Here is a 17,953-nt window from a genome sequence, read left to right on the forward strand (position 1 = left end):
TGTCTGTGGTCTGGATCTTTTGTCCCTGGCCTAACCTCTTATCCTCCTCTTCTAAGTTATTATTGTCGTCTTAGTTCCTTCCTTCTTTCTGAATCTGTTGTTCCAGTTCTAAGTGGACTAACCCAAAGTCCTTTTTTTATCCATCTTTTGGCGTGCAAACAGTTTTGTCTCCACCTGGATCATTGTGAGATGATCAACACTGACAGTTGGAGCTTTCTAAATGAACACCTGCTGCAGGCGGTGATACATAAAGGGTTAGTTTAAAAACTTCATATATAAGAGATCTGATTGGGTTAGGAGTTACCTCAAGGAGTTACCCTGGAGTCTGGCATGTGGTCGTCTTCATGCTGGTCTTTTTGGAGCCAGAAGTGACCATATTTAGACAAGAAGATGGAGCCGGAGATCGGTTATTGAAAGCTATTTGGGCAAAAGTATGTTTTTTTTAGGACAAATTTCTATTTAGATATGAAAAATGTGTTTTTAGAAGGACCACAAACAAGCAGGTCGGACACCAGCTCACAACAGAAGATGTTTAACGGGAGAAGAGATGTTTTGGAGCCAGCCATCAGTGCAACTACGTCCATTTTTGATACAGTCTCTGGCTCCAAAGTGGTTCAACACAAGGCAACAGGCCAGTTTTAGCTGGTTAGCATGCTGACCTCAGTGGATATCTCGGACGTTTTTCACATTCGGTTGATAACTGTCAAGATAAACCTTTTAATAAAGAACGTTTAATGTGCAGGATGTTTTTAGAGATTAAGCTGGTCTGCTTTATATTTTGTTATTTAACAAAATAAGTAATAATTCGCTTTGAATATGTGTGTTGTTGCTCACATTACATTACTGTCTGCTCGCTGATAATAACCCAAATAACGTATCATAACTCAGCCCTACTCAGTCACCTCTTGCACTCCAACAGGATTCCCTCCGGACTGGCCTCTGTGGGATCTCACTTTAAAAATGTCAACCCTGTCAGGTCCCCACACTGTCACAGTTTCTGTCGTCTCCAGGTAAACTTCAGTCCCAGAGCCACAGAAAGGCTCGAGCCATCACAGCCTCCCTTTCCATCAGACTTTACACGTCCTGCTCCAAGCCAAACACCACCTGCTTTCTGCTTCGGTTAGCTGGAGAAGAGGGGTCACACCCGACCCAAACAGGTCATCTCCAGGTCGTGCCCACCACAAACTCAGATTTTCTATCTGTGTAGCTACACATGTAATTTATTCTTGTTGTAATTGGCTTATTAAGCCTTCAGTCTGTTTGGGGAATTGAGCAATCGGGCTGCTCATCCATAAGTAAATCCTAGTTTCAGGCCTATTGTTGTGTTTTTGTTGAGTGCATCTGCCCTCGTCTGTTAGCCTGATTAACATGGAGAAGGTCTGAGTGTGTGTGTGTGTGTGTGTCAGCGTATACACCCAGCCAGACGCACTCAGGACTGCCAGCTCTTGGCGTTAATCCGTCTCGGTAATGGTGGTGCAGGGGGGGGAGGAGGCGGAGAACAATACAACATCTCTCCCTCGGTCTGTCTTGCTCTTTGGGCTCTGGCCACGTGGTCGTTGCCTGGCGGGAAATGTGAGCACTTGGACGCTGAGTGCGGATGCTGCTCTCCTTGTTCACTCATCCCAGCTGGCTCTCGGCAGCCCCTGCTGCACCGCTTCAAGAACACGAGGTACAAAACTCCCCCCGTGCCTCCAAAAAACATCCTTCCACTGCCTTTCGTTCCTGCCATTGTGACCAGACAAGAGGCTGCGTCAGGAGGTGGATTGAGGGATGTGCGTGTCGAGTAAGGAACGTCATTGAGATGCAGAGCTGTGTGCTGTTTCTGTAGTTTGCGGTCCATAAATCGAGGCAGGAAGTGTAGAGACCGCAGTGGAAACAATGCATGTTTCCTCCTTCAGTTTGCATATTCTTTAGCACAGTACATGCTTGCTATGTCTACCTCGTGGACATTCCTGAATGTGTCGAGGGGTCTTGTTTCCTGTCCAGCCCCAGACGAGCAGTAGTTCTCTCTGTGTTTCGTAGATGACCTGATAGCGATAGAAACAGGAAAGCGTGAATTCCACTGCCTATTGTTGAATTTTTGCACGCTTACATCTTAAAAATTCCGATTTGTAGTAGTATTGTTCATGGAGCAAAAAATGATTTCCTAAGCTATTTCTTTCCTTTTGCGGTGACCTCAGAATCCTTTCTTGCATTCAAGAATCAACAGTGAAAGATACTCAGCACATTATATTTCCTGTTTGTTTAATTTTTTATTCCCCAAAGGGTTTAATCATGGACACGTTTAGGGTAATTTAGATCTATTGGTTTTAAGGAAGTGAGATTTGTGTTTTCTTTGTCCAATTTGATCATCTTCTTCAGTTTTCTCCTCACTCATTATGCCAGTTGTTTGGGTGTTACATGCCTGTTAGTTATGATTGATTATTGAATTCCCAATAACTCGTAAGATTTTGGACATTTCTTTGGATTCACACTAAATTCAGATAAAGTTATCTATGGTGTTGACCTAGTTGAGCTATGAGAGTGATCACTTATTCATCGTGTCAGCAACAAATTATTTGAGCGTGTCGAATGTTTTTTTTAGAGCTTATTGAGTTTAAGCAGTGTTCATAGCTCAAATTCTTTTAGTTATTAGCAATTTGATATATGGCACAGGGAGAATATGCAAATTTCACACAGAAAAGCCCTAAACAAGATTCTGACAGTGGTACAAATACATATAGTCACCGGCCACTTTATCAGGAACACCTGTTCAATCACCTGTTAGCACAAACAGCTGATCAGCTAATCGCATTTAGGCGTGTAGAGGTGGTCAAGACGACTTTCTGAAGTTCAAACCGAGCATCAGAACGGGGGAAAAAAAGGGGATTTAAGTGATATATGTGGATAGATGTGCAGCCGACAAATCTGCAGCAGCTGTGTGATGCTATCATGTCAATATGGAGCAAAACCTCTGAGGTATGTTTCCAACACCTTCCAAAGTATGCCACGAAGAATTAAGACAAGCTTTTACCAGCAAGGTGTCCCTGATAAAGTGTATATATATATATATATATATATATATATATATATTTTATATGTATATATTTTTATATGTATATATATATATATATATATATATATATATATATATATATATATATATATGAAGGATAAAAAGAAAAATAGAAAACATTTTGTTTTCATATGAGACAACAAACACGTTTGAGTAAACAAAATAATGACATAGATCTGATTTTTAAACAATGAAGTAGCCTTATACATAAAAGCTTTTGTATAAAGCTTTTTACTTTTTAGGCAGTAATTATAGTTAAAGGTAACAATTTAGAAATAAGTTGCGATACGAGTCGTTTTCTGACAGTAAGTGTAAAACATCGTCATGCATCAGTGATACTGACCAACTTTAGTGCCATCAGACTGAAAGTAGCCATTACATACTGCCTTGAATTCATTTCCTGTGCCTCTGCACCCAGCATGTTGGAATAATCACATTCTTCCATCCTGTTCTGTTCATTTAAAGGGATTAAACATGTTTATCGTGTCACTCTCTGCATTTAGCAATACCTTGAACAGTCCTGGCTGAAGCCAGCCCTTTGGTTTATCATCGAGCACCAGTACGTTTCTAAACCCCCCCCATAAGGCAAATTAAATCGCTTTCATGTTCATGCGTGATGTTTAGTTAAATGATAAGGATTGTTTAGACATGCAAGTCCTTGAGAGCTGCGTCCTTCTTTCGTGTACTTCTAACATCCAGCCATTCAGCACAGCTCATCTGGATGTGGGAGCAGCTCAGCTCAGTCGATGTCACCGTTTTCCTCCGGTGAGAAGCACTTTGACGAATGCTCCCTCTGAGTTTAATGTCGCAGCAGCAGTTGTGCTGCAGTGCCAAAAGTTTGCACCAAAGCCTGTGCACATTTTATTGCGTACCATGATTTAGTGTCTTTCTTTAGTGATTTACCTGCTCGGTATAAGAGGATGAGGTGCGCTCAGGGAGACCTTGTGACTGTGATGCCCGTTGGGAAGCCGGAGGATAGATGGTGGCTGACAGCACCCATGGCGTTGCAGTGTTACTGCTGGGTCACGCTATTTTGCTGCGGTGTCTGCTTGTCTGTTTGTCTCAATTTAGAATCTCTGGAGAAGTGTCTGCTTTTATGGAATATCTGCAGCTATCGATATCGTTAGCTTTAGATGTCAGAGTGAAAATAGACTGAAAGTAGTCGGAGAAGTAGGAGAATTTCGACCTTATAGCTTTACTTCCTTCTCTTGAATATGCTGAAATAGTTCGAAATAAAGTTAATGTAACCCAGAGAGAGTGGTTCTGTGAGGAGTGGGTGGTTCATCATAATGCTTCGCTTAAAGAAAGAAAGAAAAATAGCTTAACCTATGTTGATTGAGCGCTCTTTCTCTCGCTGAGTCATTCTCTTTCTGCTGCTGGGTTCTCTTAGTTTATGCCCTGAAAGGCCACCAGCGTTTCTGCCACCACCTTCACAGAGTGACAGCGTGATGGGTGTTCAACCTGCTGCAGATGGGCTGTCAGATGGAGAACAACCGTCCCTTACAGGGAATCTGATGTAGTGCTAACCTACTCCCGCAGACATGCAGCAGTGTGTCAAAGCTTTGCTGCACTCTGCCCTTTTCCTTTGCAAAATATTCGCTCTCCTAAAATACCAAATAGTTTTAAAAACAATGCTTTCTGTGCTCAGTGTCGGAGGGAGACAGAGCAAGAAAATGCCTGTCCATCTGATGTTGGAGTGGATTTCCAGGGGAGTCAGAAGATGCACACAAGGGAAAGTTGGATGCTTTTTTATTTCAGCCGTCAGCTGTCAATACAACTTAAGTTTTGATATTAAATTGTAACAATCCCCCTTTTTTTTGTTTGTGAGCTTACATTTGTAGGCACAAAGTCTTCTGAAGGGTGTTTATTTTATTTATCGAACATAAAAAAGGGAAATATCCCATTTACATAAGTAAATTAATTATGACCTGGGACTGAGCTCTGGTGCATCTGACTTCTATTAGCGGTCTCTAAGATGCTTATGGAGTTAAAGCCGAACCATTAGGTCCAGAGAATTGTCTGCAGACCTGCTGAACAGGGTTAGATAGATGGATAGAAAACATATACACAAGGTAAAGTCTCTAAAGGTAAAGCGAAAAGTTTCAAGTGTAAAAACATTTGTGAAAATTAGCAGAGGTGGGTAGAGTAGTCAAAAATTATACTCAGGTAAAAGTTCTGTTACTTCAGAATAATATGACTCAAGTAAAAGTAAAAAGTAGTCATCCAAATAATTACTTGAGTAAGAGTGAAAAAGTGCTTGGTGAAAAAACTACTCAAGTACTGAGTAACTGTTGAGTAACGTCTGATTTATTTGTTAACACAAGCATTCAATCAGACAGACAAAAATACTAAATAATCATCTTTAGGCAAATTACAGTTCATCCAATTGATAAAATAAATTAAAATGAATGAATTAATTACAAAATAGCTTAAAGTTTGCAGCCACCAGCAGACTTCCAAGCTGCGGCTGCCAAACTGAGTAATCAGAGATAAAACCCCACTAAAATGCACATGGCAGCCTGCTGGGAGTTTGCCAAAAGGCACCTGAATGAGTCGGACCATTGTAAGAAAAAAACAGTCAAACTCGTCGTTTTGTGTGGATCTTTGTCTGACTGTGGCTGAGAGATCAATCAGACATCGGGAAGCATGAATAGACTACAGCTCTAAGCATACCACCATGAAAAAGCAGAAGCGGCCTCTGTGACAGTGACCCCGCCAGAGTGTGGACTTTAACCCATGTTTATCTGAAGAGATGGGAAAATGGCTAGAATCACGTGGAAATGAAGCATTTCTGTCACAGAGAATGAGAGAAACATCTGTGCAGACAGATGAAAAAATGTAATTGAATCTATTTTGATTTAAGTGTAAAACACAATAACCACCTATACTGCACTTTGTGCTCCAGCTTATCTGGCTTATTTTGGACTTATTTTGGACCCATTTTCAATGGGTCTTAACTCTAAAAATCTAAGTTGCTACTTATAGGTTGTGTTGTAATTGTGTGTTTTATAAACTATAATATTTTAGGGATCTTTTTTCACTCCAGCAGACACAAAACATCACCTTCGCCCATTTGGAGAAAGAGAAACAACAAAAGAAAACATGGATTACACACTTTAACTATTATTGATACCTTTATTAAACATATATTTACATCTTGGCTCGCTCAACTTGATAGGAGCCCCTTCCTAAAGCCAGATAACTGACAGCTTGGTCCTTCAAAGATCTGCAAAAGCAACCAAAATAATCAAATAAAGGGATAAAAATAAATATCACATAAAAGAAATGCTCTATCGGAGGGCCAACACAGAGACAGACCGACTACTGCAAACCCAGCAGTGCAATCAGTGTCAGTGTGTGCACGTTAATAGCATTTATACATCATGTTAAAGACTTTTTGTGGATGCTGCTTTAAAGTTTCGAAAGGATTTTATATCATTTAAAAGAAGAAAATCACATTTTTTAGCTTTAGGTCTCGACTTTGTGTATCCCCTCGAAGCAAAAAGGTTGAAGTAAATACGAGAGAAGAGGAAGGGGAAGATATTCGGATGAAAGCGTTGCATGAGATTAAAGAGACGGGCAGCAAAGAAAGATGAGAGATGGATGAGAAAGGCTTCTTTTTAGCATCATCCTGCCCCGTGGTAGAACTTCAGAGAGCTTTAACCGACTGTCTCTCTCAGCTTTAGGGAATCAGTGATGCTCTTATGAAAAGTTGGTCCATCATCCTCCACCTGACGAGGATCGATGCTGGAGATCACATGGACATTTATTACCCAGCCCTGGTTTCCTCAGCGTGTGGGAAGCTAAATAAAGAGCAGCTAAAACCACATTAAATGAAAATAGTCTTCCTCACTCGTGCTGTAGAAGTCAGCGAGGACTCCGATGAGGCACCTCTAACTAGCAACGATACAATCTTTGATTGATTAGGTCACATACTTCATCAAAGCGCTACCAGCCTATTTTCCTGGTGTAAATGTAGAACTTTGACACCTATTACGTGGAGGATTATGTGCTTGTTATCCGTTGCTGTGGCCTCATCGAGCGACGCCGGTCAGATAATCAATGTGGCAAAGTAGGAACGACAGACTTTACATATCAATCTGACTGTTAGTCTGACAGGTGCAGCCGCACCGTGAGATGAAGCGGTCTCCAGAGATCTGAGGAAACTCAGATCAGATGATTTTCCTCCAGCGTTTTATACCTGAAAGAGAAGAAATTTTAGCTGCTGCTGCAGCAGTGAAGGATTCCCTTATTCTCAAGGCTGCTGATGGTCCTGCCTCCTGACACAGATTAAACCATGACATGAAATGAGAGATCTTAGGTGTATTTAGAGGGTTTTAGGTCATTTTTTATGAACATCAATAATGAAAAAACAGAGCATTTTAGACGTAAACAGCAGAAAACACCTAAAAATCGTGAAAAAACAACATTTTAAACGTAAACAGAGTAGGAAACACCTATTTTTATTTTATGAACATCAATGAGATAAAAAGAAATGAGAAAGAGATGCATTATTATTATTGTTTCCAGTAAGGACATGCTGTAGATTTCCTCATGAGTGTTCAGACGGATGCATCGAACCCTGGATGTGCGTCATTATGCATTCAGTAAGCGTGGTGAATTTAGCTGTCACCTTAAGCCTCTTTAGTCTATTTCAGAGCGATGTACAGTAATTGCCAAATTCTGCTACTGGTTGTGACGAGCGTCGCAGGACATGACACATCGTGGTTTGATGTTACTGTTCATCACCATCGAGCCGCTCACAGCAGCAACCAGTCACTCATTCGGAGGGTCACATAAGGATAAAAGGAAAGATGGAGAGAAAGGGGAGAAAATTTACAACTCAGACAGTGTCGCGGGCGGGCTGCATCCCAATGTCTGCGCCTTTATTGCCTGGCTCAATAACTCTCAGGAGAGAGGGGAGAAGGCTGTGCAGAGATTTGCAGGTGAACAGCAAGTCTCCAGGTGTGGGACTGTCTGTGCACCATGAATAACAAAGTCAAATATCATCCACTCAGGAAAGGTCTGGAGCTGCAGAACAAAACCAAAAACTTCGGCAAGCAACTTTTCTGTTAACACGAAATTTTAAAAAAAGACATGACAATTAAACAGCAAACACTACAATAAAGCAGGAAACACCTAAAAATCATGAAAAAACACAACATTTTAGATGTAAACAGAGCAGGAAACGCCTAAAAATCGTGAAAAAACACAACATTTTAGACGTAAACAGAGCAGGAAACACCGAAAAATAATGAAAAAACACAACATTTTAGACGTAAACAGAGCAGGAAACACCGAAAAATAATGAAAAAAACACAACATTTTAGACGTAAACAGAGCAGGAAACACCTAAAACATTTGAGAACACATGACATCTCTCATCTCATCGTGTGTTTATGTGTGTGCGTTGTTGTCTTTTCACTCTTGTTGTTGTGTCCTCTTAAATGTTTTTTTTTTTTAAGTCATCGTAGATTATACCCACTTAATACTATTGGATGTGGATCATATTCGATAGTTTGCTGCATGTTTCTGTGACAATAGAAAAATACATTATTGTGTAAATGAATAATAACATTTTAGTAATGAATTACATTGTGATTAGTCTGACGTTAGTTGTTACATACCACTGCTTATAACACAGGACATTCATCTGTACAGGCTGCTTATAGTCGTAGCAGAAATTGAGAACATACCAACTTCTCCGGGTATCATTAAACCACTTGTCCAAGTACTTTGAGAGCAGAAAGACGAGAGGGCGACTAATGAAGTGTCTCCTGTGTGCTGTCAGTTCTGACTTCCACTCTGTGCGCAGGAGCTCAATCATTCACAGTGCTTGATTTTCAGACTGTGGTGTCCTCTTTCCTTCGACATAACAAGTCCTTCCCCGGGACTCTGTTACCTATGGCTCTCTTTGTACCTGACCCAACCTTCGGTGTGTGTTACACAGAGTATCTGAAGCTGTCAGTCTGGACTTTAGGTGGCTTTAATGGCTTCCCACAGTGAGTCTGACCTCCTTCTATGATGGGAAAAACATAGAACATGTCAGCACTTCACAAAACTTGGACTCAAATTGGATTTAGTTGAAGAAAATAAGAGTTTTAGAGGGATAAGACTCCCTGAAGCCTTGAGGCTCTGACAGAATCATATTCAAAATGAAGATTTGACTTTATGCAACTGCTCGCTTAGGTTAGTCGGGTAGTTCAATGCAACCCCTTCCCGTTCTAGTCTGCAGAGTTGCCACCGGGAGGAAGAATTTGAAAATAGCTACGAGCTCAGTTTGGATAATGTTGATTCTGGGGCTGGGTCTTTGCAGATGTGCCAGAATTGAAAAGGCCTGCATGAATCTGCTAATTTTGGTGTAAAAATGGCGCTGACTTAGGCCAGGGATGTCCAAAGTCAGTCCTGGAGGGCCGCTGTCCTGCAGCTTTTACATGTTTCCCTACTTCAACACACCTGATTCAGATTAAATGGATCTCTTCAAAAGATTGTTAAGCTCTGCACAAGCCTGCTAATGATGCACTGATGTGGACATCCCTGAGATTCCACTTTTTTTTTAATTTACTGAAAACTGGAGTGCCTCATAAACTGAAACTTAAGTCAAATACGGGTTAAAGTATTGCCAACATGGACTTAACTTATGGACGATAAATGTTTGGACCAAACTCTTATATAAGTTAGACCAAGACTAGGTGGACAATCTTGGGGATCTGAGATTTTACTTGAATTTGTTTAGACGTTCCTTTTTTGGGGGAGTTTCTTGCAGTGCTGCAGTGAATCTTAAAGGAATCGTGACTTGAGACAGTTTAGTCAACAAAATGAGTGCCTGAGACTCTGATTAGACTCTGTTGATGTGGGATTGTCCTCATTTAAGACCAGATTCCTTGAAGACTTGGATTTGAGCTGTGCCCTAACTCCTTTAAAAAGGAGACCTGGGTTGATATTTACTTTTCTGAGACACGATTTTGTTCTGGCTTCACTGCCTACAGACTTTAAAGAAAAACAACTAAATTTCGCTCGCGACCTTTACTGACCCTAAAGGACTTGAGTGCCGATGTAAGACTCCTGATGTTTGAAATGAACCCATTTCAGAGGATTTCACACGGCTCTGAAGTGAAAAAGAAGCTCATACTGGTAAACTCTTTGCTTGTAAGTGGACTCTAGTTGGCTACCATTTATCTCTTTGTGTCCCAGATGTGTTTACACACCTACACGGGCGTCACAAATCCTCTGATGAATCTCTTCAGTCACTGTGTGAGGCTGACGCTGCTGCACTGCTCCTTCTCAGCTGAGTGGGAGTTCTTCCCCGAACCAGTTTCGGATTCATTCATCCACTACGAGCTACAGCAGCAATGTTGATGTGAACAGAGGACGTCACTGAGATTCATGAAACTGAGGCATCTGCAGTAGCATAGCTGCTAACCCACGCATGTGCTCATATGCTGTGCTGCCTTCTCTATTAATGACTATTGACAGATGTGTCATCTTTAATGCTGCACTGTCAGAACTGACATATACAATATGTTAAACTGAGGAGCAAAGCCAAGACATGGATCTGAACTGACAGCTTGCTCAGTGAGCACAGAAATCGATCCGTGTAACGCCGGACTGCCAGCATTTCTACGGGTGGAGTTATTTCCTCTCGTGTTCACAGCGAGGTTGCACGAGGTGTTGATGATGTGGAATTCCACTTTAATAAAAATGTCGGAGCGAGTGTTATAATCACTGTGAAGTCACTGTTGCTGGTGACATCATTTCAGTCAACAAAGGAGCAGTTTTTCTACGTTGGTTGAAGAAATATGCATTTAACATATGGTTTTAAACCAGCATATCTGCAGCCAGTAAAATAACTAACACACATTTCTTTTCTCATGTGTCTATGCATGAAATCTGCAGGATATTTTAATTTATCTGGACTGTTGCCTGTTTTTAAATTCATTTAAATTATTTTATTTGTTTCTCTTTATGTTCTTTTATCTATTTTTAATGCTTCTTCCACTCCCTGCTGCAATGCTTTTATTTTATTTTGAATTGTTCTGTACTTGAAATGTACTATACAAATAAATTTGACTTGACTAACACACATGATGACTGGCACAGGGAGGGTGTCTCGACTTTGCTCTCAGAGAAATGGCAAGCTGGCAGCCTAATGTTCTTTTAATGGCTGGTGTGTTGCTGTAAGGCCTGAAGGGAGATGAGTATGCTGACTGATAACCTACACAACCTCTGCCGGCCTTCATGACGCAGCAGGAGCGACTCATCCCGCCTCGGCTGTATGGCTTCCCTCAGGGGTGGAAGCGTTAGAGAGATACCTGGAATCCTGCTTCTAGCAGTTGCTGTTTGCTTTTAATTTGGGTCCGTCATTGCATCCAATCAATACTTTTAATCATTCAGTTTTTGTGTGTTTCCTGGCTGGATAATTAGGTTATCAAAGCCCCACAGGTCAGCCGCGGTCTCTCTTGTGCTCGAGTCACTGTTATTGGTTATTACAACGGATTTGTTCACACTCACGAGCCGTAATCGGCTTCCTCGTTGCACAAGCTGGCTCGTGTTCTTGGTGCAGTTTTGCAAGTTCAATATCAATGCCCCCCAGATGTAAACACTGAGTCGTAGCCACAATCAGCGGCAGGTTTGGCATCATCATCATCGCGAGCGCAGGAAACACATGGACCGAGCATAGACTGCTGCCCCAGCGCCATCGGGGAATGTTTTCAGATTTCCATCAAAGGGTGAAACGACATCAAAGGAAATATGGACGCCCTCTGAGTGTGCACGTCCCCTGGGTCGCTGAGGAAGGGCAGGGACGAGGGAAGCTGGTTTTGCACAACTTGAAATGGATCTAAACTCTCTGAGATCACACCAAGCTGGGGCTTTGATTCAATGAATTCCGCAGTGGCGCAGCCAGATTTTTTTTCACGGCAGAGAAATATACAGCATAAAAATATTATATATAAATATTAAAATATTTAAAAAAAATATACAAATATTTAAAAAAAATATACAAATATTTAAAAAAAATATACAAATATTTAAAAAAATATATATATATTAAAATATATATATATATATATATGTTCAGCATAAAAATCCATCTGTGCCAATCCTTTTGGAAATGGTCAAATATAAAAGGCTCACTGCTTCATCTGCCAGTTTTCTAAATCTTTATACCTCACTGTATTTTGCTCAAAGTGCCTGTTCAGTTACTTCCAAGCCTGCTTCTCTTGAGGCAGATGCTGCCTGAACGCTTCCACCAGTTCCTACCGTAACACAAAGATAAACCAAAGCGTGAGAGTGTGTAGTATCACAACCGGAGGGAGGGAAGCAGCAGCTCCAGCAGTTGTTATTGGGGGTCCAGTTATCAGTTGACTGTGAGAGCACAACACTGTTGTTCACACCGTCGTCATCAGCTCCCACACTCCCCTTCCCTCCTCCTCCTCTCCTGTTATGGAAAAGCTCTCAAGCTGCAGCCACTGTGGGCAAGCAGCCAGCCTGCTACCACGGCCCCCCTCTACATGACAGCAGAATAGAGGGAAGTCCAAAATTAAAAGCATTGTTGTCCCTGCGGCTGGTGGCCACGGAGCAGTCGAGTGACAGGCTTATTTCATTCTGCCGTCTTGGGTGACCTTGGCTCCGGCCTTTAGCCTGCACCCCCTCCAAACACACTATTCAGAAGTGCAATCCGGGAGTTACAGGGACCAGAGCTTGTCAGCAGGTTTACAAATACAAAGCCTCCTCTGAGTCCCTGAGACGAGCAGATTGTTGCAGGATTTTTTTGTTCTGACTTGGGTGAGTGAGAATTTCCAAACCTCTTTCGTTTTTTTTTTCCCAATTTTGTTGGAGCCCCAAAATGTCCTTGTTAATGATTCTGAATATGCTCTAATGTACCATTAAGGTTGCTATGGTGATGGTTGCCGTCTGTGTGCATGTCAGTTGCCATGCAACTTTTTTTCCCTCTCCAGTTGAAAGCGAGGCAGCTAAGTGCCACCGTGCTTTGGATGTTTCACCTGTAAATCCTTTTATTATTGTTACTTTGGTGTATTTTGCTCTTTGTTTGTCGAAGGGTTGAAATGCGCAGTTTGTTTTTCCTTTTTTTTTTCCTCATTTGGACAAACACATTTCACTCCTTGTTACTGCTAACACTGTTGTTGGCTGAGGAAGGAATGCTGACATCCATCTGTCTGCAGGGATATACATGGAATTGCTTTGTTTTCACTCTGCAAGAAGCTTTGGAATCACTTTAGAAAAAGGGATTGAAGTGTTGGGGCAAACTACTGGCAGAAATTCAACATAACCTTCACTAACTGTAGAATAATGTGACAATAAAAATGCTTTTACATTTTTTACCTATCTGAGAACAAATCGACAGATGGTGCAGGTCCTCCTCCTCACAACAAACCACACCTGAGCCATTTGCATTTTTCATAGCCAGTTTATACAACACAGAAGGTATTAATGGGATATTCAGTTGGTTGCAATCTGAAATATTGGCAGTAGATATCCCTAAATACTACACAGGACCTCTAAACTTAATGAAGAATGAAAAACAAACCTGAATGTGTGGTTTAAGTGGCAGATGTTTGAGTGTGGAGCTGTGATGAGGTTAGCTGATGTCTTTTTTAAAGTTTTTAACCGGATCTTTAATAAATTAGTGCCACAATTATCTTATTTGCCATCTCATTCTGCATGTTTTGTGATGCAGTTGTAACGTCTTAACACATCTAGCCTGCCTCCTTGTTCTGTAGGTCCTTAAGTCCCCATAGCAGGAGTCTTTTACAGGGTTTCCACCTGCAAACAAGTCATTTTCACTCTAACCAAATCCAGTTTTCTGTGTTTGTGAGTGTAGCATCAAAACTGTCTCCTTGTGTCTGGGGTTTTGACATTGCCTCGACCCAGATATTCATCACATTTTCATTTTTACCTGCACACGTGTGCACGGCTATGAATCACTTGCACAACACTCCCCTGTCACTATCCTCTCTCCCCCATCCACCTACTCATAGCTTCATTCCTTGTGCCCTGCAAATTAAAAGGAGTGTCTATGAGCCTGTGCCGGTGTGGCAGCGCTGATGAGCCATAATCACTGTAGAGAGGCTCAGCTGCTCTATTTGCACCCTGCTATTCAACTCATTAGGCCAAGAACATGACGCTAAAAAAAATTAAACCGCAGGGAAGGAGTCAGGTGGCAGAGATGAGGAGATTCTACTACTCCAGCATCATTCTAAGTTTGGTGTTTTGTAGAGCTTGTGTCATTTCTACAGATATGAAGCTGGGAAAAACTGCTACTTCTTCATTCTTGCAACCTCATCTCTAATATGCAACATATTACAGCTGAGCCCACACTGGTGCAGTCAAAGCTGCCATCATCTCTGGTGTTTTTCTTTTATTTTCGTAACACTCAGAGGAAGCGCAAAATTCAGGGAATATGTCACTTTAAAGTGTCTTTACAGCTTGTGCAGCTTTTATTTTATCACCTTTGTGTTCATCCATTCTCTTCTTTGTTTCTCTTGGATCAGGAGACTCGAGACAGGAGAAGAAACATAGTTTTTTTCAGTTTGCAATTAAATAAAACGCTGAGGCCATTATGTCATACTTATGACTTTCCCTCGGTACGATGCAATCACACAAAGGTCCGTTCAATTTCCTGCTATGTTTTGTGTTGTGCAGTGATAACTATCTGACTGTACAACTGCTCTGTAGGTGCTCTTAATGCCCACTTCCCCAAACTAAGAAACTATTCTCGATTCTTAAGATTTCTAATTTATCATATGTTGTATATTGTATGTTTTTCTATCCACAAAACCATTTAGCATATGCTTAAAATATCTGCATGAGAAGTTCTTTTTCCACAACGAGTTGTACCACCTTGCAACAGCTGCTCTCAGCATGACCACTTTGCTAATTAGCATATTAATACAGATGCATTATCGAAGCTATGACTAAACCACTGTAGCTATAGTTAACTGTAATTGCTCATATACATACAGAATATCTTTTCCTAGAATGACTAAACAGTTGCAGCTCACCAAAGTCCCTGAATCAGTGGGAGACGATCATATCAAGAGATAATAAGAGACAACAACACAGAAGCATGTACCAGTGAAGCTGGTGACTGTGGCCTATGGTGCGTTCAAGTCATTATGGCACAAAATGTTGTGTTCAATGTCATTAGGGAACAATTACCATTTGATGCTAGAGGCCAATTTCAATGTTCTTCTCCCCGCTCGGTGGCTGGGGATTGCTGCACTAATGGCGCTTTTCCACTAGCTCGCTTCGGCTCGGCTCGGCGCGCTATTGCGTTTTTCCACTAGCACGCAGTACCTGCAACCGGGTAGATTTTCCGTATCACCTCAGCCTGTGAGGCATCGAGGAGTCCTAATGATCCCCAGATGGCCTGTCATATATTATGTAATTAAATAAGAGCCACCACAGAAACAGTGGTTACACAAGCTTAGAAAAAAGTAGCGTGATTGGTGTTGAAGGTACTTCAAAGTCCCATCTTTTGATATTTTAAACATGGCCTTTTCATGAGTAAAATCAGCCATCAGTGCTATTGCTGAGGCTTGAATATGCAGAGCAGCACCCACAGTCTCAGAAAGGTGAGGTCGGACAAGCATGTATGTGCTGTGTCGGCTATTAACAAGAAATCAGTGCAAACCAATCCTGACTAATTGCAGGGTGGGGCTATACGGCTAATTTGCATGAGCTGTGAGGGACAGATGACATGAGAAGCTTCTGCTGTTTGCCGCCAATCTCAGGAGCTCGAGCTCTGGTAGCGCCAGGCTAGCTTGCTGCTCTATGTTGTAGCTAAGTTGTAAGTTGTAGCTAAGTTGTAGCTAAGTTGTAGCTAAGTTGTAACCAAGTTAGAGCTAAGTTAGAGCTAAGTTAGAGCTAAGTTAGAGCTAAGTTGTTGCTAAGTTGGAGCTAAGTTGGAGCTAACTTAGAGCTAAGTTGGAGCTAGCAGCTTCTGAATTGTTGAAAGCATCGAAAGTGAATGCCTGATCATATTGGCTGAGTTACATCAGTATTACAACTTATCATTGAGTAGCAGAGACAGGGATGCTGATGGTGTGGTTAGATTAGCATATTCATCGATTCCCCTTGACAGAATGAGGAAAAGGAGGTTGAGTCATAACTTTTTCATCGCATTTTTAGAAGATTTATAACCGGAATGGGACTTCCAACAAATATCTTTACAAACTTTCTCTCTGAAAAAGGATGACGGCGTTCACCTTTAAAAGACACGTCATCAGAACAAAGACAATAGCTGCTGCTGGTAGCTTTGCCTATCTTTTCAAAAATACTGTTTATTTGTTCATTTGTTTTGGTTCTGTTGTCCCTTGTTCGTGATCTATGTTTTCAACCAGAACAAAATAGCCCCCGCTTGCTTTCATATTTTTATTGCTCCGCATATTTACAGGCTTTAAAAGGTTCTCACAATGACGGCAACATAAACAGGATGACTCAGATGTGTGTTTTACCTTCTTGCTTCATTTATGAGATATGAGATATAAAGCATGCTGCCTTTGTTGTCCACCCCCCTCCTGTCGCACATCTCCCACAGAAACGGGCTGTCTGCAACCAGAGCCCTCATCCTGCAGGGGGGCGCAAATCCATTTCACATGTTCCACTCAGATTATTCACAGGTAGTGTGAGGGGTACTTACTTTAGGTCTGTGAGTGTGTGTGTGTTCTTGTGTACCTTTCGAAAGAAGTGTGAGGTGCTGTTTACACATACCCGGGTATTTTGAAAAACGAAGACCTTTCCCTTCGTTTGTGCCTTTCGTTTATACACAAACGGAGTTTTTTCCTCCGAAAACGAAGCTAAAAAAAAACTCCGGCAAAAGTGGAGATTTTTTAAAAACTCCGTTTAGCGTTTGTGTGTAAACTGGTTGAAAGAGACGAAAACGGAGTTTTCAGAATGGAATGCGGAGTTGTCGTTATAGTACAGAGCCCCGCCCCTATCCGCCATATTGGCAGGATGCTAGCGTGATAACGCCATTCATTGTTTATCTGGCAAGCATGGAGGTACTAGCAGCATTTCTGTTGTTGAGAGCTATACTCGCTTGTGTGATTTTGAAAATTACAGTCATACAATGTATTGAACAATAAAGACATTTTTCACGGCTTTAGCAGTTTTATAGTCCAGCGCAACGTGTAAAAGTAGTTCAGTCTCGCTATCAGTCCACACACATGAGCCTGGCTCCTGATAGCATATTTATGCGGATCAATGTAGACGTGGTTTTTTTTTTAAAACGGGGCTGTGTGCACCAAGTTTTTTTTTAAAACGAAGGTTAGAAAATATGCGTTTATCAAAATACCCGGGTATGTGTAAACAGCACCTGAGTCTGCGTTGTGTATATTGTGAAAGTGAGTCGTGTGAGCATGTGTGAGCAAACTTCAACACATAGATAGATAGATAGATAGATAGATAGATAGATAGATAGATACTTTATTAATCCCGAGGGAAATTTAAGACGCACACCTCCAGAGGTGAAAGGAGGTGCGTGTGGCCTTTCATTTCACTGAAGGCCATCAGTGAGTCACTCTCCTAAAGAGCGTCCCTGGGTCCTCGCTGGCATACTGCGAGCTCTGTCTCAGAACAACGCTTACTGGTCAGTGTTTGATGCTCCATAATTGGTTTTACCGAGTGGCACAGCCTGCTGGATGCCTGCTTTGATTTGAAGACACTGCAGTCCCACCTGGTATTTCATAGCAAAGCCTAAGTTTTGTATAGTTCATTTTATCTGTTATGAGAGGTGCAACCGATGTGCGGCAGTTATCACAAGAATGAAACTGTCACACTTAAACAGGACTCTCTGCAAACCCCTCCACCTTTACGCTCAAGCCTGCCCATACGTAATCACAGCCGAGCACACCGACGCCTGCCCATGACTTGAAT

At 41.6% G+C, this 17,953-nt stretch overlaps 1 protein-coding gene across 2 annotated transcripts in view; it reads left to right on the plus strand.

Moving 5' to 3' along the window:
* tmem108 (transmembrane protein 108) overlaps nt 1–17,953 on the plus strand; it is a 56,589-nt gene that overhangs the window by 15,845 nt on the left and 22,791 nt on the right. Inside the window, exon 1 of one of the 2 annotated variants that reach the window (XM_075451990.1) lies at nt 12,549–12,841. The exons of the other annotated variant lie outside the window; for it this stretch is intronic. The gene's annotated coding sequence lies outside the window, so the exon portion shown is untranslated. Of the gene's footprint in view, nt 1–12,548; nt 12,842–17,953 lie in introns of those variants that run through there. 2 annotated transcript variants of the gene reach the window in all.

The sequence above is a fragment of the Odontesthes bonariensis genome, chromosome 20, assembly GCF_027942865.1.
Source record: "Odontesthes bonariensis isolate fOdoBon6 chromosome 20, fOdoBon6.hap1, whole genome shotgun sequence".
Classification (NCBI taxonomy): domain Eukaryota; kingdom Metazoa; phylum Chordata; class Actinopteri; order Atheriniformes; family Atherinopsidae; genus Odontesthes; species Odontesthes bonariensis.